Raw genomic sequence first — 26,138 nt, forward strand, 5'->3', positions numbered from 1 at the left:
ATAGAATCTCAGTGTGATCTGTAAACAGTGATAGAATCTCAGTGTGATCTGTAAACACAGCGATAGAATCTCAGTGTGATCTGTAAACAGTGATAGAATCTCAGTGTGATCTGTAAACAGTGATAGAATCTCAGTGTGATCTGAAAACACAGTGATAGAATCTCAGTGTGATCTGTAAACAGTTATAGAATCTCAGTGTGATCTGTAAACAGTGATAGAATCTCAGTGTGATCTGTAAACACAGTGATAGAATCTCAGTGTGATCTGTAAACACAGTGATAGAATCTCAGTGTGATCTGTAAACACAGCGATAGAATCTCAGTGTGATCTGTAAACACAGCGATAGAATCTCAGTGTGATCTGTAAACAGTGATAGAATCTCAGTGTGATCTGAAAACACAGTGATAGAATCTCAGTGTGATCTGTAAACAGTTATAGAATCTCAGTGTGATCTGTAAACAGTGATAGAATCTCAGTGTGATCTGTAAGCAGTTATAGAATCTCAGTGTGATCTGTAAGCAGTTATAGAATCTCAGTGTGATCTGTAAGCAGTTATAGAATCTCAGTGTGATCTGTAAGCAGTTATAGAATCTCAGTGTGATCTGTAAGCAGTTATAGAATCTCAGTGTGATCTGTAAGCAGTTATAGAATCTCAGTGTGATCTGTAAACACAGCGATAGAATCTCAGTGTGATCAGTAAACACAGTGATAGAATCTCAGTGTGATCTGTAAACAGTGATAGAATCTCAGTGTGATCTGAAAACACAGTGATAGAATCTCAGTGTGATCTGTAAACAGTTATAGAATCTCAGTGTGATCAGTAAACACAGTGATAGAATCTCAGTGTGATCTGTAAACAGTGATAGAATCACAGTGTGATCTGTAAACACAGTGATAGAATCTCAGTGTGATCTGTAAACAGTTATAGAATCTCAGTGTGATCTGTAAACACAGCGATAGAATCTCAGTGTGATCTGTAAACAGTGATAGAATCACAGTGTGATCTGTAAACACAGTGATAGAATCTCAGTGTGATCAGTAAACACAGTGATAGAATCTCAGTGTGATCTGTAAACAGTGATAGAATCACAGTGTGATCTGTAAACACAGTGATAGAATCTCAGTGTGATCTGTAAACAGTGATAGAATCTCAGTGTGATCTGTAAACAGTGATAGAATCACAGTGTGATCTGTAAACAGTGATAGAATCTCAGTGTGATCTGTAAACAGTGATAGAATCTCAGTGTGATCTGTAAACAGTGATAGAATCTCAGTGTGATCTGTAAACAGTGACAGAATCTCAGTGTGATCTGTAAACAGTGATAGAATCTCAGTGTGATCTGTAAACAGTTATAGAATCTCAGTGTGATCTGTAAACACAGTGATAGAATCTCAGTGTGATCTGTAAACAGTGATAGAATCTCAGTGTGATCTGTAAACAGTGACAGAATCTCAGTGTGATCTGTAAACAGTGATAGAATCTCAGTGTGATCTGTAAACAGTGATAGAATCTCAGTGTGATCTGTAAACACAGTGATAGAATCTCAGTGTGATCTGTAAACAGTGATAGAATCTCAGTGTGATCTGTAAACACAGCGATAGAATCTCAGTGTGATCTGTAAACAGTGATAGAATCTCAGTGTGATCTGTAAGCACAGCGATAGAATCTCAGTGTGATCTGTAAACAGTGACAGAATCTCAGTGTGATCTGTAAACAGTGATAGAATCTCAGTGTGATCTGTAAACAGTGATAGAATCTCAGTGTGATCTGTAAACAGTGATAGAATCTCAGTGTGATCTGTAAACAGTGATAGAATCACAGTGTGATCTGTAAACAGTGATAGAATCTCAGTGTGATCTGTAAACAGTGATAGAATCTCAGTGTGATCTGTAAACAGTGATAGAATCTCTGTGATCTGTAAACAGTGATAGAATCTCAGTGTGATCTGTAAACAGTGATAGAATCTCAGTGTGATCTGTAAACAGTTATAGAATCACAGTGTGATCTGTAAACAGTGATAGAATCTCAGTGTGATCTGTAAACAGTTATAGAATCTCAGTGTGATCTGTAAACACAGCGATAGAATCTCAGTGTGATCTGTAAACAGTGATAGAATCTCAGTGTGATCTGTAAACAGTGATAGAATCTCAGTGTGATCTGAAAACACAGTGATAGAATCTCAGTGTGATCTGTAAACAGTTATAGAATCTCAGTGTGATCTGTAAGCAGTTATAGAATCTCAGTGTGATCTGTAAACAGTGATAGAATCTCAGTGTGATCTGAAAACACAGCGATAGAATCTCAGTGTGATCTGTAAACAGTGATAGAATCTCAGTGTGATCTGTAAACAGTGATAGAATCTCAGTGTGATCTGAAAACACAGTGATAGAATCTCAGTGTGATCTGTAAGCAGTTATAGAATCTCAGTGTGATCTGTAAACAGTGATAGAATCTCAGTGTGATCTGAAAACACAGTGATAGAATCTCAGTGTGATCTGTAAGCAGTTATAGAATCTCAGTGTGATCTGTAAGCAGTTATAGAATCTCAGTGTGATCTGTAAACAGTGATAGAATCTCAGTGTGATCTGAAAACACAGTGATAGAATCTCAGTGTGATCTGTAAACACAGCGATAGAATCTCAGTGTGATCTGTAAACAGTGATAGAATCTCAGTGTGATCTGTAAACAGTGATAGAATCACAGTGTGATCTGTAAACAGTGATAGAATCTCAGTGTGATCTGTAAACAGTTATAGAATCTCAGTGTGATCTGTAAGCAGTTATAGAATCTCAGTGTGATCTGTAAGCAGTTATAGAATCTCAGTGTGATCTGTAAACAGTGATAGAATCTCAGTGTGATCTGAAAACACAGTGATAGAATCTCAGTGTGATCTGTAAACAGTTATAGAATCTCAGTGTGATCTGTAAGCAGTTATAGAATCTCAGTGTGATCTGTAAGCAGTTATAGAATCTCAGTGTGATCTGTAAGCAGTTATAGAATCTCAGTGTGATCTGTAAGCAGTTATAGAATCTCAGTGTGATCTGTAAGCAGTTATAGAATCTCAGTGTGATCTGTAAACACAGCGATAGAATCTCAGTGTGATCAGTAAACACAGTGATAGAATCTCAGTGTGATCTGTAAACAGTGATAGAATCTCAGTGTGATCTGAAAACACAGTGATAGAATCTCAGTGTGATCTGTAAACAGTTATAGAATCTCAGTGTGATCTGTAAACAGTGATAGAATCTCAGTGTGATCTGTAAACACAGCGATAGAATCTCAGTGTGATCAGTAAACACAGTGATAGAATCTCAGTGTGATCTGTAAACACAGTGATAGAATCTCAGTGTGATCTGTAAACACAGTGATAGAATCTCAGTGTGATCTGTAAACACAGTGATAGAATCTCAGTGTGATCTGTAAACAGTGACAGAATCTCAGTGTGATCTGTAAACAGTGATAGAATCTCAGTGTGATCTGTAAACAGTGATAGAATCACAGTGTGATCTGTAAACAGTGATAGAATCTCAGTGTGATCTGTAAACACAGTGATAGAATCTCAGTGTGATCTGTAAACACAGCGATAGAATCTCAGTGTGATCTGTAAACAGTGATAGAATCTCAGTGTGATCTGTAAACAGTGATAGAATCTCAGTGTGATCTGTAAACACAGCGATAGAATCTCAGTGTGATCTGTAAACAGTGATAGAATCTCAGTGTGATCTGTAAACACAGCGATAGAATCTCAGTGTGATCTGTAAACAGTGATAGAATCTCAGTGTGATCTGTAAACAGTGATAGAATCTCAGTGTGATCTGAAAACACAGTGATAGAATCTCAGTGTGATCTGTAAACAGTTATAGAATCTCAGTGTGATCTGTAAACAGTGATAGAATCTCAGTGTGATCTGTAAACACAGTGATAGAATCTCAGTGTGATCTGTAAACACAGTGATAGAATCTCAGTGTGATCTGTAAACACAGCGATAGAATCTCAGTGTGATCTGTAAACACAGCGATAGAATCTCAGTGTGATCTGTAAACAGTGATAGAATCTCAGTGTGATCTGAAAACACAGTGATAGAATCTCAGTGTGATCTGTAAACAGTTATAGAATCTCAGTGTGATCTGTAAACAGTGATAGAATCTCAGTGTGATCTGTAAGCAGTTATAGAATCTCAGTGTGATCTGTAAGCAGTTATAGAATCTCAGTGTGATCTGTAAGCAGTTATAGAATCTCAGTGTGATCTGTAAGCAGTTATAGAATCTCAGTGTGATCTGTAAGCAGTTATAGAATCTCAGTGTGATCTGTAAACACAGCGATAGAATCTCAGTGTGATCAGTAAACACAGTGATAGAATCTCAGTGTGATCTGTAAACAGTGATAGAATCTCAGTGTGATCTGAAAACACAGTGATAGAATCTCAGTGTGATCTGTAAACAGTTATAGAATCTCAGTGTGATCAGTAAACACAGTGATAGAATCTCAGTGTGATCTGTAAACACAGTGATAGAATCTCAGTGTGATCTGTAAACAGTTATAGAATCTCAGTGTGATCTGTAAACACAGCGATAGAATCTCAGTGTGATCTGTAAACAGTGATAGAATCACAGTGTGATCTGTAAACACAGTGATAGAATCTCAGTGTGATCAGTAAACACAGTGATAGAATCTCAGTGTGATCTGTAAACAGTGATAGAATCACAGTGTGATCTGTAAACACAGTGATAGAATCTCAGTGTGATCTGTAAACAGTGATAGAATCTCAGTGTGATCTGTAAACAGTGATAGAATCACAGTGTGATCTGTAAACAGTGATAGAATCTCAGTGTGATCTGTAAACAGTGATAGAATCTCAGTGTGATCTGTAAACAGTGATAGAATCTCAGTGTGATCTGTAAACAGTGACAGAATCTCAGTGTGATCTGTAAACAGTGATAGAATCTCAGTGTGATCTGTAAACAGTTATAGAATCTCAGTGTGATCTGTAAACACAGTGATAGAATCTCAGTGTGATCTGTAAACAGTGATAGAATCTCAGTGTGATCTGTAAACAGTGACAGAATCTCAGTGTGATCTGTAAACAGTGATAGAATCTCAGTGTGATCTGTAAACAGTGATAGAATCTCAGTGTGATCTGTAAACACAGTGATAGAATCTCAGTGTGATCTGTAAACAGTGATAGAATCTCAGTGTGATCTGTAAACACAGCGATAGAATCTCAGTGTGATCTGTAAACAGTGATAGAATCTCAGTGTGATCTGTAAACACAGCGATAGAATCTCAGTGTGATCTGTAAACAGTGACAGAATCTCAGTGTGATCTGTAAACAGTGATAGAATCTCAGTGTGATCTGTAAACAGTGATAGAATCTCAGTGTGATCTGTAAACAGTGATAGAATCTCAGTGTGATCTGTAAACAGTGATAGAATCACAGTGTGATCTGTAAACAGTGATAGAATCTCAGTGTGATCTGTAAACAGTGATAGAATCTCAGTGTGATCTGTAAACAGTGATAGAATCTCTGTGATCTGTAAACAGTGATAGAATCTCAGTGTGATCTGTAAACAGTGATAGAATCTCAGTGTGATCTGTAAACAGTTATAGAATCACAGTGTGATCTGTAAACAGTGATAGAATCTCAGTGTGATCTGTAAACAGTTATAGAATCTCAGTGTGATCTGTAAACAGTTATAGAATCTCAGTGTGATCTGTAAACAGTGATAGAATCTCAGTGTGATCTGTAAACAGTGATAGAATCTCAGTGTGATCTGTAAACAGTTATAGAATCACAGTGTGATCTGTAAACAGTGATAGAATCTCAGTGTGATCTGTAAACAGTTATAGAATCTCAGTGTGATCTGTAAACAGTGATAGAATCTCAGTGTGATCTGTAAACAGTTATAGAATCTCAGTGTGATCTGTAAACAGTGATAGAATCTCAGTGTGATCTGTAAACAGTGATAGAATCTCAGTGTGATCTGTAAACAGTTATAGAATCTCAGTGTGATCTGTAAACAGTGATAGAATCTCAGTGTGATCTGTAAACAGTTATAGAATCTCAGTGTGATCTGTAAACAGTTATAGAATCTCAGTGTGATCTGTAAACAGTTATAGAATCTCAGTGTGATCTGTAAACAGTGATAGAATCTCAGTGTGATCTGTAAACAGTTATAGAATCTCAGTGTGATCTGTAAACAGTTATAGAACCTCAGTGTGATCTGTAAACAGTGATAGAATCTCAGTGTGATCTGTAAACAGTGATAGAATCTCAGTGTGATCTGTAAACAGTGATAGAATCTCAGTGTGATCTGTAAACAGTTATAGAATCTCAGTGTGATCTGTAAAAAGTGATAGAATCTCAGTGTAAAAAGTGATAGAATCTCAGTGTAAAAAGTGATAGAATCTCAGTGTGATCTGTAAACAGTGATAGAATCTCAGTGTGATCTGTAAACAGTGATAGAATCTCAGTGTGATCTGCAAACAGTGATAGAATCTCAGTGTGATCTGTAAACAGTTATAGAATCTCAGTGTGATCTGTAAACAGTGACAGAATCTCAGTGTGATCTGTAAACAGTGATAGAATCTCAGTGTGATCTGTAAACACAGTGATAGAATCTCAGTGTGATCTGTAAACAGTTATAGAATCTCAGTGTGATCTGTAAACAGTTATAGAATCTCAGTGTGATCTGTAAACAGTGATAGAATCTCAGTGTGATCTGTAAACAGTGATAGAATCTCAGTGTGATCTGTAAACAGTTATAGAATCTCAGTGTGATCTGTAAACACAGCGAGAGAATCTCAGTGTGATCTGTAAACAGTTATAGAATCTCAGTGTGATCTGTAAACAGTTATAGAATCTCAGTGTGATCTGTAAACACAGTGATAGAATCTCAGTGTGATCTGTAAACACAGTGATAGAATCTCAGTGTGATCTGTAAACACAGTGACAGAATCTCAGTGTGATCTGTAAACAGTGACAGAATCTCAGTGTGATCTGTAAACAGTGATAGAATCTCAGTGTGATCTGTAAACAGTTATAGAATCTCAGTGTGATCTGTAAACAGTGATCGAATCTCAGTGTGATCTGTAAACAGTTATAGAATCTCAGTGTGATCTGTAAACACAGCGATAGAATCTCAGTGTGATCTGTAAACAGTGATAGAATCTCAGTGTGATCTGTAAACAGTGATAGAATCTCAGTGTGATCTGTAAACAGTGATAGAATCTCAGTGTGATCTGTAAACAGTGACAGAATCTCAGTGTGATCTGTAAACACAGTGATAGAATCTCAGTGTGATCTGTAAACAGTGATAGAATCTCAGTGTGATCTGTAAACAGTGACAGAATCTCAGTGTGATCTGTAAACGCAGTGATAGAATCTCAGTGTGATCTGTAAACAGTTATAGAATCTCAGTGTGATCTGTAAACAGTGATAGAATCTCAGTGTGATCTGTAAACAGTTATAGAATCTCAGTGTGATCTGTAAACAGTGATAGAATCTCAGTGTGATCTGTAAACAGTGATAGAATCTCAGTGTGATCTGTAAACAGTGACAGAATCTCAGTGTGATCTGTAAACAGTGATAGAATCTCAGTGTGATCTGTAAACAGTGATAGAATCTGAGTGTAAAAAGTGATAGAATCTCAGTGTAAAAAGTGATAGAATCTCAGTGTGATCTGTAAACAGTGATAGAATCTCAGTGTGATCTGTAAACAGTGATAGAATCTCAGTGTGATCTGTAAACAGTGATAGAATCTCAGTGTGATCTGCAAACAGTGATAGAATCTCAGTGTGATCTGTAAACAGTTATAGAATCTCAGTGTGATCTGTAAACAGTGACAGAATCTCAGTGTGATCTGTAAACAGTGATAGAATCTCAGTGTGATCTGTAAACACAGTGATAGAATCTCAGTGTGATCTGTAAACAGTTATAGAATCTCAGTGTGATCTGTAAACAGTTATAGAATCTCAGTGTGATCTGTAAACAGTGATAGAATCTCAGTGTGATCTGTAAAGTTATAGAATCTCAGTGTGATCTGTAAACACAGCGAGAGAATCTCAGTGTGATCTGTAAACAGTTATAGAATCTCAGTGTGATCTGTAAACAGTTATAGAATCTCAGTGTGATCTGTAAACACAGTGATAGAATCTCAGTGTGATCTGTAAACACAGTGATAGAATCTCAGTGTGATCTGTAAACACAGTGACAGAATCTCAGTGTGATCTGTAAACAGTGACAGAATCTCAGTGTGATCTGTAAACAGTGATAGAATCTCAGTGTGATCTGTAAACAGTTATAGAATCTCAGTGTGATCTGTAAACAGTGATCGAATCTCAGTGTGATCTGTAAACAGTTATAGAATCTCAGTGTGATCTGTAAACACAGCGATAGAATCTCAGTGTGATCTGTAAACAGTGATAGAATCTCAGTGTGATCTGTAAACAGTGATAGAATCTCAGTGTGATCTGTAAACAGTGATAGAATCTCAGTGTGATCTGTAAACACAGCGATAGAATCTCAGTGTGATCTGTAAACAGTGATAGAATCTCAGTGTGATCTGTAAACACAGCGATAGAATCTCAGTGTGATCTGTAAACAGTGATAGAATCTCAGTGTGATCTGTAAACACAGTGATAGAATCTCAGTGTGATCTGTAAACAGTTATAGAATCTCAGTGTGATCTGTAAACAGTGATAGAATCTCTGTGTGATCTGTAAACAGTGATAGAATCTCAGTGTGATCTGAAAACACAGTGATAGAATCTCAGTGTGATCTGTAAACAGTTATAGAATCTCAGTGTGATCTGTAAGCAGTTATAGAATCTCAGTGTGATCTGTAAACAGTGATAGAATCTCAGTGTGATCTGAAAACACAGTGATAGAATCTCAGTGTGATCTGTAAACACAGCGATAGAATCTCAGTGTGATCTGTAAACAGTGATAGAATCTCAGTGTGATCTGTAAACAGTGATAGAATCTCAGTGTGATCTGAAAACACAGTGATAGAATCTCAGTGTGATCTGTAAGCAGTTATAGAATCTCAGTGTGATCTGTAAGCAGTTATAGAATCTCAGTGTGATCTGTAAACAGTGATAGAATCTCAGTGTGATCTGAAAACACAGTGATAGAATCTCAGTGTGATCTGTAAACAGTTATAGAATCTCAGTGTGATCTGTAAACAGTGATAGAATCTCAGTGTGATCTGTAAGCAGTTATAGAATCTCAGTGTGATCTGTAAGCAGTTATAGAATCTCAGTGTGATCTGTAAGCAGTTATAGAATCTCAGTGTGATCTGTAAACAGTGATAGAATCTGAGTGTGATCTGTAAACAGTTATAGAATCTCAGTGTGATCTGTAAGCAGTTATAGAATCTCAGTGTGATCTGTAAGCAGTTATAGAATCTCAGTGTGATCTGTAAGCAGTTATAGAATCTCAGTGTGATCTGTAAACACAGCGATAGAATCTCAGTGTGATCAGTAAACACAGTGATAGAATCTCAGTGTGATCTGTAAACAGTGATAGAATCTCAGTGTGATCTGAAAACACAGTGATAGAATCTCAGTGTGATCTGTAAACAGTTATAGAATCTCAGTGTGATCTGTAAACAGTGATAGAATCTCAGTGTGATCTGTAAACACAGCGATAGAATCTCAGTGTGATCAGTAAACACAGTGATAGAATCTCAGTGTGATCTGTAAACACAGTGATAGAATCTCAGTGTGATCTGTAAACACAGTGATAGAATCTCAGTGTGATCTGTAAACACAGTGATAGAATCTCAGTGTGATCTGTAAACAGTGACAGAATCTCAGTGTGATCTGTAAACAGTGATAGAATCTCAGTGTGATCTGTAAACAGTGATAGAATCACAGTGTGATCTGTAAACAGTGATAGAATCTCAGTGTGATCTGTAAACACAGTGATAGAATCTCAGTGTGATCTGTAAACACAGCGATAGAATCTCAGTGTGATCTGTAAACAGTGATAGAATCTCAGTGTGATCTGTAAACAGTGATAGAATCTCAGTGTGATCTGTAAACACAGCGATAGAATCTCAGTGTGATCTGTAAACAGTGATAGAATCTCAGTGTGATCTGTAAACACAGCGATAGAATCTCAGTGTGATCTGTAAACAGTGATAGAATCTCAGTGTGATCTGTAAACAGTGATAGAATCTCAGTGTGATCTGAAAACACAGTGATAGAATCTCAGTGTGATCTGTAAACAGTTATAGAATCTCAGTGTGATCTGTAAACAGTGATAGAATCTCAGTGTGATCTGTAAACACAGTGATAGAATCTCAGTGTGATCTGTAAACACAGTGATAGAATCTCAGTGTGATCTGTAAACACAGCGATAGAATCTCAGTGTGATCTGTAAACACAGCGATAGAATCTCAGTGTGATCTGTAAACAGTGATAGAATCTCAGTGTGATCTGAAAACACAGTGATAGAATCTCAGTGTGATCTGTAAACAGTTATAGAATCTCAGTGTGATCTGTAAACAGTGATAGAATCTCAGTGTGATCTGTAAGCAGTTATAGAATCTCAGTGTGATCTGTAAGCAGTTATAGAATCTCAGTGTGATCTGTAAGCAGTTATAGAATCTCAGTGTGATCTGTAAGCAGTTATAGAATCTCAGTGTGATCTGTAAGCAGTTATAGAATCTCAGTGTGATCTGTAAGCAGTTATAGAATCTCAGTGTGATCTGTAAACACAGCGATAGAATCTCAGTGTGATCAGTAAACACAGTGATAGAATCTCAGTGTGATCTGTAAACAGTGATAGAATCTCAGTGTGATCTGAAAACACAGTGATAGAATCTCAGTGTGATCTGTAAACAGTTATAGAATCTCAGTGTGATCAGTAAACACAGTGATAGAATCTCAGTGTGATCTGTAAACAGTGATAGAATCACAGTGTGATCTGTAAACACAGTGATAGAATCTCAGTGTGATCTGTAAACAGTTATAGAATCTCAGTGTGATCTGTAAACACAGCGATAGAATCTCAGTGTGATCTGTAAACAGTGATAGAATCACAGTGTGATCTGTAAACACAGTGATAGAATCTCAGTGTGATCAGTAAACACAGTGATAGAATCTCAGTGTGATCTGTAAACAGTGATAGAATCACAGTGTGATCTGTAAACACAGTGATAGAATCTCAGTGTGATCTGTAAACAGTGATAGAATCTCAGTGTGATCTGTAAACAGTGATAGAATCACAGTGTGATCTGTAAACAGTGATAGAATCTCAGTGTGATCTGTAAACAGTGATAGAATCTCAGTGTGATCTGTAAACAGTGATAGAATCTCAGTGTGATCTGTAAACAGTGACAGAATCTCAGTGTGATCTGTAAACAGTGATAGAATCTCAGTGTGATCTGTAAACAGTTATAGAATCTCAGTGTGATCTGTAAACACAGTGATAGAATCTCAGTGTGATCTGTAAACAGTGATAGAATCTCAGTGTGATCTGTAAACAGTGACAGAATCTCAGTGTGATCTGTAAACAGTGATAGAATCTCAGTGTGATCTGTAAACAGTGATAGAATCTCAGTGTGATCTGTAAACACAGTGATAGAATCTCAGTGTGATCTGTAAACAGTGATAGAATCTCAGTGTGATCTGTAAACACAGCGATAGAATCTCAGTGTGATCTGTAAACAGTGATAGAATCTCAGTGTGATCTGTAAGCACAGCGATAGAATCTCAGTGTGATCTGTAAACAGTGACAGAATCTCAGTGTGATCTGTAAACAGTGATAGAATCTCAGTGTGATCTGTAAACAGTGATAGAATCTCAGTGTGATCTGTAAACAGTGATAGAATCTCAGTGTGATCTGTAAACAGTGATAGAATCACAGTGTGATCTGTAAACAGTGATAGAATCTCAGTGTGATCTGTAAACAGTGATAGAATCTCAGTGTGATCTGTAAACAGTGATAGAATCTCTGTGATCTGTAAACAGTGATAGAATCTCAGTGTGATCTGTAAACAGTGATAGAATCTCAGTGTGATCTGTAAACAGTTATAGAATCACAGTGTGATCTGTAAACAGTGATAGAATCTCAGTGTGATCTGTAAACAGTTATAGAATCTCAGTGTGATCTGTAAACACAGCGATAGAATCTCAGTGTGATCTGTAAACAGTGATAGAATCTCAGTGTGATCTGTAAACAGTGATAGAATCTCAGTGTGATCTGAAAACACAGTGATAGAATCTCAGTGTGATCTGTAAACAGTTATAGAATCTCAGTGTGATCTGTAAGCAGTTATAGAATCTCAGTGTGATCTGTAAACAGTGATAGAATCTCAGTGTGATCTGAAAACACAGCGATAGAATCTCAGTGTGATCTGTAAACAGTGATAGAATCTCAGTGTGATCTGTAAACAGTGATAGAATCTCAGTGTGATCTGAAAACACAGTGATAGAATCTCAGTGTGATCTGTAAGCAGTTATAGAATCTCAGTGTGATCTGTAAACAGTGATAGAATCTCAGTGTGATCTGAAAACACAGTGATAGAATCTCAGTGTGATCTGTAAGCAGTTATAGAATCTCAGTGTGATCTGTAAGCAGTTATAGAATCTCAGTGTGATCTGTAAACAGTGATAGAATCTCAGTGTGATCTGAAAACACAGTGATAGAATCTCAGTGTGATCTGTAAACACAGCGATAGAATCTCAGTGTGATCTGTAAACAGTGATAGAATCTCAGTGTGATCTGTAAACAGTGATAGAATCACAGTGTGATCTGTAAACAGTGATAGAATCTCAGTGTGATCTGTAAACAGTTATAGAATCTCAGTGTGATCTGTAAGCAGTTATAGAATCTCAGTGTGATCTGTAAGCAGTTATAGAATCTCAGTGTGATCTGTAAACAGTGATAGAATCTCAGTGTGATCTGAAAACACAGTGATAGAATCTCAGTGTGATCTGTAAACAGTTATAGAATCTCAGTGTGATCTGTAAGCAGTTATAGAATCTCAGTGTGATCTGTAAGCAGTTATAGAATCTCAGTGTGATCTGTAAGCAGTTATAGAATCTCAGTGTGATCTGTAAGCAGTTATAGAATCTCAGTGTGATCTGTAAGCAGTTATAGAATCTCAGTGTGATCTGTAAACACAGCGATAGAATCTCAGTGTGATCAGTAAACACAGTGATAGAATCTCAGTGTGATCTGTAAACAGTGATAGAATCTCAGTGTGATCTGAAAACACAGTGATAGAATCTCAGTGTGATCTGTAAACAGTTATAGAATCTCAGTGTGATCTGTAAACAGTGATAGAATCTCAGTGTGATCTGTAAACACAGCGATAGAATCTCAGTGTGATCTGTAAACAGTGATAGAATCTCAGTGTGATCTGTAAACAGTGATAGAATCTCAGTGTGATCTGTAAACACAGCGATAGAATCTCAGTGTGATCTGTAAACAGTGATAGAATCTCAGTGTGATCTGTAAACACAGCGATAGAATCTCAGTGTGATCTGTAAACAGTGATAGAATCTCAGTGTGATCTGTAAACAGTGATAGAATCTCAGTGTGATCTGAAAACACAGTGATAGAATCTCAGTGTGATCTGTAAACAGTTATAGAATCTCAGTGTGATCTGTAAACAGTGATAGAATCTCAGTGTGATCTGTAAACACAGTGATAGAATCTCAGTGTGATCTGTAAACACAGTGATAGAATCTCAGTGTGATCTGTAAACACAGCGATAGAATCTCAGTGTGATCTGTAAACACAGCGATAGAATCTCAGTGTGATCTGTGAACAGTGATAGAATCTCAGTGTGATCTGAAAACACAGTGATAGAATCTCAGTGTGATCTGTAAACAGTTATAGAATCTCAGTGTGATCTGTAAACAGTGATAGAATCTCAGTGTGATCTGTAAGCAGTTATAGAATCTCAGTGTGATCTGTAAGCAGTTATAGAATCTCAGTGTGATCTGTAAGCAGTTATAGAATCTCAGTGTGATCTGTAAGCAGTTATAGAATCTCAGTGTGATCTGTAAGCAGTTATAGAATCTCAGTGTGATCTGTAAACACAGCGATAGAATCTCAGTGTGATCAGTAAACACAGTGATAGAATCTCAGTGTGATCTGTAAACAGTGATAGAATCTCAGTGTGATCTGAAAACACAGTGATAGAATCTCAGTGTGATCTGTAAACAGTTATAGAATCTCAGTGTGATCAGTAAACACAGTGATAGAATCTCAGTGTGATCTGTAAACACAGTGATAGAATCTCAGTGTGATCTGTAAACAGTTATAGAATCTCAGTGTGATCTGTAAACACAGCGATAGAATCTCAGTGTGATCTGTAAACAGTGATAGAATCACAGTGTGATCTGTAAACACAGTGATAGAATCTCAGTGTGATCAGTAAACACAGTGATAGAATCTCAGTGTGATCTGTAAACAGTGATAGAATCACAGTGTGATCTGTAAACACAGTGATAGAATCTCAGTGTGATCTGTAAACAGTGATAGAATCTCAGTGTGATCTGTAAACAGTGATAGAATCACAGTGTGATCTGTAAACAGTGATAGAATCTCAGTGTGATCTGTAAACAGTGATAGAATCTCAGTGTGATCTGTAAACAGTGATAGAATCTCAGTGTGATCTGTAAACAGTGACAGAATCTCAGTGTGATCTGTAAACAGTGATAGAATCTCAGTGTGATCTGTAAACAGTTATAGAATCTCAGTGTGATCTGTAAACACAGTGATAGAATCTCAGTGTGATCTGTAAACAGTGATAGAATCTCAGTGTGATCTGTAAACAGTGACAGAATCTCAGTGTGATCTGTAAACAGTGATAGAATCTCAGTGTGATCTGTAAACAGTGATAGAATCTCAGTGTGATCTGTAAACACAGTGATAGAATCTCAGTGTGATCTGTAAACAGTGATAGAATCTCAGTGTGATCTGTAAACACAGCGATAGAATCTCAGTGTGATCTGTAAACAGTGATAGAATCTCAGTGTGATCTGTAAACACAGCGATAGAATCTCAGTGTGATCTGTAAACAGTGACAGAATCTCAGTGTGATCTGTAAACAGTGATAGAATCTCAGTGTGATCTGTAAACAGTGATAGAATCTCAGTGTGATCTGTAAACAGTGATAGAATCTCAGTGTGATCTGTAAACAGTGATAGAATCACAGTGTGATCTGTAAACAGTGATAGAATCTCAGTGTGATCTGTAAACAGTGATAGAATCTCAGTGTGATCTGTAAACAGTGATAGAATCTCTGTGATCTGTAAACAGTGATAGAATCTCAGTGTGATCTGTAAACAGTGATAGAATCTCAGTGTGATCTGTAAACAGTTATAGAATCACAGTGTGATCTGTAAACAGTGATAGAATCTCAGTGTGATCTGTAAACAGTTATAGAATCTCAGTGTGATCTGTAAACAGTTATAGAATCTCAGTGTGATCTGTAAACAGTGATAGAATCTCAGTGTGATCTGTAAACAGTGATAGAATCTCAGTGTGATCTGTAAACAGTTATAGAATCACAGTGTGATCTGTAAACAGTGATAGAATCTCAGTGTGATCTGTAAACAGTTATAGAATCTCAGTGTGATCTGTAAACAGTGATAGAATCTCAGTGTGATCTGTAAACAGTTATAGAATCTCAGTGTGATCTGTAAACAGTGATAGAATCTCAGTGTGATCTGTAAACAGTGATAGAATCTCAGTGTGATCTGTAAACAGTTATAGAATCTCAGTGTGATCTGTAAACAGTGATAGAATCTCAGTGTGATCTGTAAACAGTTATAGAATCTCAGTGTGATCTGTAAACAGTTATAGAATCTCAGTGTGATCTGTAAACAGTTATAGAATCTCAGTGTGATCTGTAAACAGTGATAGAATCTCAGTGTGATCTGTAAACAGTTATAGAATCTCAGTGTGATCTGTAAACAGTTATAGAACCTCAGTGTGATCTGTAAACAGTGATAGAATCTCAGTGTGATCTGTAAACAGTGATAGAATCTCAGTGTGATCTGTAAACAGTGATAGAATCTCAGTGTGATCTGTAAACAGTTATAGAATCTCAGTGTGATCTGTAAAAAGTGATAGAATCTCAGTGTAAAAAGTGATAGAATCTCAGTGTAAAAAGTGATAGAATCTCAGTGTGATCTGTAAACAGTGATAGAATCTCAGTGTGATCTGTAAACAGTGATAGAATCTCAGTGTGATCTGCAAACAGTGATAGAATCTCAGTGTGATCTGTAAACAGTTATAGAATCTCAGTGTGATCTGTAAACAGTGACAGAATCTCAGTGTGATCTGTAAACAGTGATAGAATCTCAGTGTGATCTGTAAACACAGTGATAGAATCTCAGTGTGATCTGTAAACAGTTATAGAATCTCAGTGTGATCTGTAAACAGTTATAGAATCTCAGTGTGATCTGTAAACAGTGATAGAATCTCAGTGTGATCTGTAAACAGTGATAGAATCTCAGTGTGATCTGTAAACAGTTATAGAATCTCAGTGTGATCTGTAAACACAGCGAGAGAATCTCAGTGTGATCTGTAAACAGTTATAGAATCTCAGTGTGATCTGTAAACAGTTATAGAATCTCAGTGTGATCTGTAAACACAGTGATAGAATCTCAGTGTGATCTGTAAACACAGTGATAGAATCTCAGTGTGATCTGTAAACACAGTGACAGAATCTCAGTGTGATCTGTAAACAGTGACAGAATCTCAGTGTGATCTGTAAACAGTGATAGAATCTCAGTGTGATCTGTAAACAGTTATAGAATCTCAGTGTGATCTGTAAACAGTGATCGAATCTCAGTGTGATCTGTAAACAGTTATAGAATCTCAGTGTGATCTGTAAACACAGCGATAGAATCTCAGTGTGATCTGTAAACAGTGATAGAATCTCAGTGTGATCTGTAAACAGTGATAGAATCTCAGTGTGATCTGTAAACAGTGATAGAATCTCAGTGTGATCTGTAAACAGTGACAGAATCTCAGTGTGATCTGTAAACACAGTGATAGAATCTCAGTGTGATCTGTAAACAGTGATAGAATCTCAGTGTGATCTGTAAACAGTGACAGAATCTCAGTGTGATCTGTAAACGCAGTGATAGAATCTCAGTGTGATCTGTAAACAGTTATAGAATCTCAGTGTGATCTGTAAACAGTGATAGAATCTCAGTGTGATCTGTAAACAGTTATAGAATCTCAGTGTGATCTGTAAACAGTGATAGAATCTCAGTGTGATCTGTAAACAGTGATAGAATCTCAGTGTGATCTGTAAACAGTGACAGAATCTCAGTGTGATCTGTAAACAGTGATAGAATCTCAGTGTGATCTGTAAACAGTGATAGAATCTGAGTGTAAAAAGTGATAGAATCTCAGTGTAAAAAGTGATAGAATCTCAGTGTGATCTGTAAACAGTGATAGAATCTCAGTGTGATCTGTAAACAGTGATAGAATCTCAGTGTGATCTGTAAACAGTGATAGAATCTCAGTGTGATCTGCAAACAGTGATAGAATCTCAGTGTGATCTGTAAACAGTTATAGAATCTCAGTGTGATCTGTAAACAGTGACAGAATCTCAGTGTGATCTGTAAACAGTGATAGAATCTCAGTGTGATCTGTAAACACAGTGATAGAATCTCAGTGTGATCTGTAAACAGTTATAGAATCTCAGTGTGATCTGTAAACAGTTATAGAATCTCAGTGTGATCTGTAAACAGTGATAGAATCTCAGTGTGATCTGTAAAGTTATAGAATCTCAGTGTGATCTGTAAACACAGCGAGAGAATCTCAGTGTGATCTGTAAACAGTTATAGAATCTCAGTGTGATCTGTAAACAGTTATAGAATCTCAGTGTGATCTGTAAACACAGTGATAGAATCTCAGTGTGATCTGTAAACACAGTGATAGAATCTCAGTGTGATCTGTAAACACAGTGACAGAATCTCAGTGTGATCTGTAAACAGTGACAGAATCTCAGTGTGATCTGTAAACAGTGATAGAATCTCAGTGTGATCTGTAAACAGTTATAGAATCTCAGTGTGATCTGTAAACAGTGATCGAATCTCAGTGTGATCTGTAAACAGTTATAGAATCTCAGTGTGATCTGTAAACACAGCGATAGAATCTCAGTGTGATCTGTAAACAGTGATAGAATCTCAGTGTGATCTGTAAACAGTGATAGAATCTCAGTGTGATCTGTAAACAGTGATAGAATCTCAGTGTGATCTGTAAACAGTGATAGAATCTCAGTGTGATCTGTAAACAGTGACAGAATCTCAGTGTGATCTGTAAACACAGTGATAGAATCTCAGTGTGATCTGTAAACAGTGATAGAATCTCAGTGTGATCTGTAAACAGTGACAGAATCTCAGTGTGATCTGTAAACACAGTGATAGAATCTCAGTGTGATCTGTAAACAGTTATAGAATCTCAGTGTGATCTGTAAACAGTGATAGAATCTCAGTGTGATCTGTAAACAGTTATAGAATCTCAGTGTGATCTGTAAACAGTGATAGAATCTCAGTGTGATCTGTAAACAGTGATAGAATCTCAGTGTGATCTGTAAACAGTGATAGAATCTGAGTGTGATCTGTAAACAGTGACAGAATCTCAGTGTGATCTGTAAACAGTGATAGAATCTCAGTGTGATCTGTAAACAGTGATAGAATCTGAGTGTGATCTGTAAACAGTGACAGAATCTCAGTGTGATCTGTAAACACAGTGATAGAATCTCAGTGTCATCTGTAAACAGTGATAGAATCTCAGTGTGATCTGTAAACAGTGATAGAATCTCAGTGTGATCTGTAAACAGTGATAGAATCTGAGTGTGATCTGTAAACAGTGACAGAATCTCAGTGTGATCTGTAAACACAGTGATAGAATCTCAGTGTGATCTGTAAACAGTGATAGAATCTGAGTGTGATCTGTAAACAGTGACAGAATCTCAGTGTGATCTGTAAACACAGTGATAGAATCTCAGTGTGATCTGTAAACAGTGATAGAATCTCAGTGTGATCTGTAAACACTGTGACAGAATCTCAGTGTGATCTGTAAACAGTTATAGAATCTCAGTGTGATCTGTAAACACAGTGACAGAATCTCAGTGTGATCTGTAAACAGTGACAGAATCTCAGTGTGATCTGTAAACAGTGATAGAATCTGAGTGTGATCTGTAAACAGTGACAGAATCTCTGTGATCTGTAAACACAGTGATAGAATCTCAGTGTGATCTGTAAACAGTGATAGAATCTGAGTGTGATCTGTAAACAGTGACAGAATCTCAGTGTGATCTGTAAACACAGTGATAGAATCTCAGTGTGATCTGTAAACAGTGATAGAATCTCAGTGTGATCTGTAAACAGTGATAGAATCTGAGTGTGATCTGTAAACAGTGACAGAATCTCAGTGTGATCTGTAAACAGTGATAGAATCTCAGTGTGATCTGTAAACAGTGACAGAATCTCAGTGTGATCTGTAAACAGTGATAGAATCTCAGTGTGATCTGTAAACAGTGATAGAATCTCAGTGTGATCTGTAAACAGTGATAGAATCTGAGTGTGATCTGTAAACAGTGACAGAATCTCAGTGTGATCTGTAAACACAGTGATAGAATCTCAGTGTCATCTGTAAACAGTGATAGAATCTCAGTGTGATCTGTAAACAGTGATAGAATCTCAGTGTGATCTGTAAACAGTGATAGAATCTGAGTGTGATCTGTAAACAGTGACAGAATCTCAGTGTGATCTGTAAACACAGTGATAGAATCTCAGTGTGATCTGTAAACAGTGATAGAATCTGAGTGTGATCTGTAAACAGTGACAGAATCTCAGTGTGATCTGTAAACACAGTGATAGAATCTCAGTGTGATCTGTAAACAGTGATAGAATCTCAGTGTGATCTGTAAACAGTGATAGAATCTCAGTGTGATCTGTAAACAGTGATAGAATCTGAGTGTGATCTGTAAACAGTGACAGAATCTCAGTGTGATCTGTAAACAGTGATAGAATCTCAGTGTGATCTGTAAACAGTGACAGAATCTCAGTGTGATCTGTAAACAGTGATAGAATCTCAGTGTGATCTGTAAACAGTGATAGAATCTCAGTGTGATCTGTAAACAGTGATAGAATCTGAGTGTGATCTGTAAACAGTGACAGAATCTCAGTGTGATCTGTAAACACAGTGATAGAATCTCAGTGTCATCTGTAAACAGTGATAGAATCTCAGTGTGATCTGTAAACAGTGATAGAATCTCAGTGTGATCTGTAAACAGTGATAGAATCTGAGTGTGATCTGTAAACAGTGACAGAATCTCAGTGTGATCTGTAAACACAGTGATAGAATCTCAGTGTGATCTGTAAACAGTGATAGAATCTGAGTGTGATCTGTAAACAGTGACAGAATCTCAGTGTGATCTGTAAACACAGTGATAGAATCTCAGTGTGATCTGTAAACAGTGATAGAATCTCAGTGTGATCTGTAAACACTGTGACAGAATCTCAGTGTGATCTGTAAACAGTTATAGAATCTCAGTGTGATCTGTAAACACAGTGACAGAATCTCAGTGTGATCTGTAAACAGTGACAGAATCTCAGTGTGATCTGTAAACAGTGATAGAATCTGAGTGTGATCTGTAAACAGTGACAGAATCTCTGTGATCTGTAAACACAGTGATAGAATCTCAGTGTGATCTGTAAACAGTGATAGAATCTGAGTGTGATCTGTAAACAGTGACAGAATCTCAGTGTGATCTGTAAACACAGTGATAGAATCTCAGTGTGATCTGTAAACAGTGATAGAATCTCAGTGTGATCTGTAAACACAGTGATAGAATCTCAGTGTGATCTGTAAACAGTTATAGAATCTCAGTGTGATCTGTAAACAGTGATAGAATCTCAGTGTGATCTGTAAACAGTGATAGAATCTCAGTGTGATCTGTAAACACAGTGATAGAATCTCAGTGTGATCTGTAAACAGTGATAGAATCTCAGTGTGATCTGTAAACACAGTGATAGAATCTCAGTGTGATCTGTAAACAGTGATAGAATCTCAGTGTGATCTGTAAACAGTGATAGAATCTCAGTGTGATCTGTAAACAGTGATAGAATCTCAGTGTGATCTGTAAACAGTTATAGAATCTCAGTGTGATCTGTAAACAGTGATAGAATCTCAGTGTGATCTGTAAACAGTGATAGAATCTCAGTGTGATCTGTAAACACAGTGATAGAATCTCAGTGTGATCTGAAAACACAGTGACAGAATCTCAGTGTGATCTGTAAACACAGTGATAGAATCTCAGTGTGATCTGTAAACAGTGATAGAATCTGAGTGTGATCTGTAAACAGTGACAGAATCTCTGTGATCTGTAAACACAGTGATAGAATCTCAGTGTGATCTGTAAACAGTGATAGAATCTGAGTGTGATCTGTAAACAGTGACAGAATCTCAGTGTGATCTGTAAACACAGTGATAGAATCTCAGTGTGATCTGTAAACAGTGATAGAATCTCAGTGTGATCTGTAAACACAGTGATAGAATCTCAGTGTGATCTGTAAACAGTTATAGAATCTCAGTGTGATCTGTAAACAGTGATAGAATCTCAGTGTGATCTGTAAACAGTGATAGAATCTCAGTGTGATCTGTAAACACAGTGATAGAATCTCAGTGTGATCTGTAAACAGTGATAGAATCTCAGTGTGATCTGTAAACACAGTGATAGAATCTCAGTGTGATCTGAAAACACAGTGACAGAATCTCAGTGTGATCTGTAAACACAGTGATAGAATCTCAGTGTGATCTGAAAACACAGTGACAGAATCTCAGTGTGATCTGTAAACACAGTGATAGAATCTCAGTGTGATCTGTAAACAGTGACAGAATGTCAGTGTGATCTGTAAACAGTGACAGAATCTCAGTGTGATCTGTAAACAGTGAAAGAATGTCAGTGTGATCTGTAAACAGTTATAGAATCTCAGTGTGATCTGTAAAGTGACAGAATCTCAGTGTGATCTGTAAACAGTTATAGAATCTCAGTGTGATCTGTAAACAGTTATAGAATCTCAGTGTGATCTGTAAACAGTGACAGAATCTCAGTGTGATCTGTAAACAGTGACAGAATCTCAGTGTGATCTGTAAACAGTGGAAGAATGTCAGTGTGATCTGAAAACACAGTGACAGAATCTCAGTGTGATCTGTAAACACAGTGATAGAATCTCAGTGTGATCTGTAAACAGTGACAGAATGTCAGTGTGATCTGTAAACAGTGACAGAATCTCAGTGTGATCTGTAAACAGTGAAAGAATGTCAGTGTGATCTGTAAACAGTTATAGAATCTCAGTGTGATCTGTAAAGTGACAGAATCTCAGTGTGATCTGTAAACAGTGATAGAATCTCAGTGTGATCTGTAAACAGTGATAGAATCTCAGTGTGAACCGTAAACAGTGATAGAATCTCAGTGTGATCTGTGAACACAGTGATAGAATCTCAGTGTGATCTGTAAACAGTGACAGAATCTCAGTGTGATCTGTAAACAGTTATAGAATCTCAGTGTGATCTGTAAACACAGTTATAGAATCTCAGTGTGATCTGTAAACAGTGATAGAATCTCAGTGTGATCTGTAAACAGTGATAGAATCTGAGTGTGATCTGTAAACAGTGACAGAATCTCAGTGTGATCTGTAAACACAGTGATAGAATCTCAGTGTCATCTGTAAACAGTGATAGAATCTCAGTGTGATCTGTAAACAGTGATAGAATCTCAGTGTGATCTGTAAACAGTGATAGAATCTGAGTGTGATCTGTAAACAGTGACAGAATCTCAGTGTGATCTGTAAACACAGTGATAGAATCTCAGTGTGATCTGTAAACAGTGATAGAATCTGAGTGTGATCTGTAAACAGTGACAGAATCTCAGTGTGATCTGTAAACACAGTGATAGAATCTCAGTGTGATCTGTAAACAGTGATAGAATCTCAGTGTGATCTGTAAACACTGTGACAGAATCTCAGTGTGATCTGTAAACAGTTATAGAATCTCAGTGTGATCTGTAAACACAGTGACAGAATCTCAGTGTGATCTGTAAACAGTGACAGAATCTCAGTGTGATCTGTAAACAGTGATAGAATCTGAGTGTGATCTGTAAACAGTGACAGAATCTCTGTGATCTGTAAACACAGTGATAGAATCTCAGTGTGATCTGTAAACAGTGATAGAATCTGAGTGTGATCTGTAAACAGTGACAGAATCTCAGTGTGATCTGTAAACACAGTGATAGAATCTCAGTGTGATCTGTAAACAGTGATAGAATCTCAGTGTGATCTGTAAACACAGTGATAGAATCTCAGTGTGATCTGTAAACAGTTATAGAATCTCAGTGTGATCTGTAAACAGTGATAGAATCTCAGTGTGATCTGTAAACAGTGATAGAATCTCAGTGTGATCTGTAAACACAGTGATAGAATCTCAGTGTGATCTGTAAACAGTGATAGAATCTCAGTGTGATCTGTAAACACAGTGATAGAATCTCAGTGTGATCTGTAAACAGTGATAGAATCTCAGTGTGATCTGTAAACAGTGATAGAATCTCAGTGTGATCTGTAAACAGTGATAGAATCTCAGTGTGATCTGTAAACAGTTATAGAATCTCAGTGTGATCTGTAAACAGTGATAGAATCTCAGTGTGATCTGTAAACAGTGATAGAATCTCAGTGTGATCTGTAAACACAGTGATAGAATCTCAGTGTGATCTGAAAACACAGTGACAGAATCTCAGTGTGATCTGTAAACACAGTGATAGAATCTCAGTGTGATCTGTAAACAGTGATAGAATCTGAGTGTGATCTGTAAACAGTGACAGAATCTCTGTGATCTGTAAACACAGTGATAGAATCTCAGTGTGATCTGTAAACAGTGATAGAATCTGAGTGTGATCTGTAAACAGTGACAGAATCTCAGTGTGATCTGTAAACACAGTGATAGAATCTCAGTGTGATCTGTAAACAGTGATAGAATCTCAGTGTGATCTGTAAACACAGTGATAGAATCTCAGTGTGATCTGTAAACAGTTATAGAATCTCAGTGTGATCTGTAAACAGTGATAGAATCTCAGTGTGATCTGTAAACAGTGATAGAATCTCAGTGTGATCTGTAAACACAGTGATAGAATCTCAGTGTGATCTGTAAACAGTGATAGAATCTCAGTGTGATCTGTAAACACAGTGATAGAATCTCAGTGTGATCTGAAAACACAGTGACAGAATCTCAGTGTGATCTGTAAACACAGTGATAGAATCTCAGTGTGATCTGAAAACACAGTGACAGAATCTCAGTGTGATCTGTAAACACAGTGATAGAATCTCAGTGTGATCTGTAAACAGTGACAGAATGTCAGTGTGATCTGTAAACAGTGACAGAATCTCAGTGTGATCTGTAAACAGTGAAAGAATGTCAGTGTGATCTGTAAACAGTTATAGAATCTCAGTGTGATCTGTAAAGTGACAGAATCTCAGTGTGATCTGTAAACAGTTATAGAATCTCAGTGTGATCTGTAAACAGTTATAGAATCTCAGTGTGATCTGTAAACAGTGACAGAATCTCAGTGTGATCTGTAAACAGTGACAGAATCTCAGTGTGATCTGTAAACAGTGGAAGAATGTCAGTGTGATCTGAAAACACAGTGACAGAATCTCAGTGTGATCTGTAAACACAGTGATAGAATCTCAGTGTGATCTGTAAACAGTGACAGAATGTCAGTGTGATCTGTAAACAGTGACAGAATCTCAGTGTGATCTGTAAACAGTGAAAGAATGTCAGTGTGATCTGTAAACAGTTATAGAATCTCAGTGTGATCTGTAAAGTGACAGAATCTCAGTGTGATCTGTAAACAGTGATAGAATCTCAGTGTGATCTGTAAACAGTGATAGAATCTCAGTGTGAACCGTAAACAGTGATAGAATCTCAGTGTGATCTGTGAACACAGTGATAGAATCTCAGTGTGATCTGTAAACAGTGACAGAATCTCAGTGTGATCTGTAAACAGTTATAGAATCTCAGTGTGATCTGTAAACACAGTTATAGAATCTCAGTGTGATCTGTAAACAGTGATAGAATCTCAGTGTGATCTGTAAACAGTGACAGAATCTCAGTGTGATCTGTAAACAGTGACAGAATCTCAGTGTGATCTGTAAACAGTGACAGAATCTCAGTGTGATCTGTAAACAGTGGAAGAATGTCAGTGTGATCACTGACAGTACAACCTGCCTGCCAGTAGTGGCTGATGGCCAATTCTGAGAGGCTGACTGGAATTTTCCTGCGGGCCTCCATCATTGTGTTGGGAACAGGCCAGGGGCCATTGTTCCAGGCAGGCTTTCAAGCCCTCCCTTCCTACCTGGCCACAGCTGCAGCCACAGGCTGCCCTGTGGAGGCGGTTCCCTGTCCATGATGGTGGCCCTGGTGCTCTGGTCATTTTTTAATAGAAAAGTTATAAAAGTTGCTGAGAATGGTGTGTGATGGAGGTTCCCTCTCTCTTCCTTATCTGCAGTGGCAGGCTGCAGCTCCTTCAGTACTGCCCAACCTGCTATTAGCCCTCTGAGTTCGAGAGCCTGTCTGTCATCCTTAGTTGGAGAGCACACCCACTGTTTAGCCAGTAATTCGCCAACTCAGGCAAAATGACTGACGGGTTAGTGTGTGGAATCAGAACCCCCATGTCAACCAGACTCAAAATCCTGCCCATTATCTCTGTCATCAGTTCAGAGATGGTTCACGAGGCTGATTCCTGGGATGAAGCGGTTTGTCTTATAAGGAAAGGTTCAGCAAGTTGGGTCTCTACTCGTTGGAGTTTAGAAGATTGAGAGGTGATCTTTTTCAAACATATAAGTTTCTGTCGGGGTTAAGACGGAGATGAGGAGGAATTCCTTCCCTCCGAGAGTTGTTAGTCTTTGGAATTCTCTTTCCCAGAGAGCAGTGGAGTCTGGGTCATCGAACATATTCACGGCTGTCAGATTTTTGATCGAAAAGACAGTCAAAGGTTATGTGGGGCCGGCAGGAAAGTGGAGTTAAGGCCACAATCACATCAACCATGATCTTAATAAATGGCAGAGAGCAGGCTCGAGGGGCTGAATGGCCTGCTCCT

At 37.5% G+C, this 26,138-nt stretch overlaps 1 protein-coding gene across 1 annotated transcript in view; it reads right to left on the reverse strand.

Annotated features, from left to right (window-relative positions):
* LOC137357167 (caspase-7-like) overlaps nt 1–26,138 on the reverse strand; it is a 162,424-nt gene that overhangs the window by 119,631 nt on the left and 16,655 nt on the right. The gene's annotated exons all lie outside the window — the stretch shown is intronic.

Source organism: Heterodontus francisci, chromosome 47, assembly GCF_036365525.1.
Source record: "Heterodontus francisci isolate sHetFra1 chromosome 47, sHetFra1.hap1, whole genome shotgun sequence".
In the NCBI taxonomy this organism is placed as follows: Eukaryota; Metazoa; Chordata; class Chondrichthyes; order Heterodontiformes; family Heterodontidae; genus Heterodontus; species Heterodontus francisci.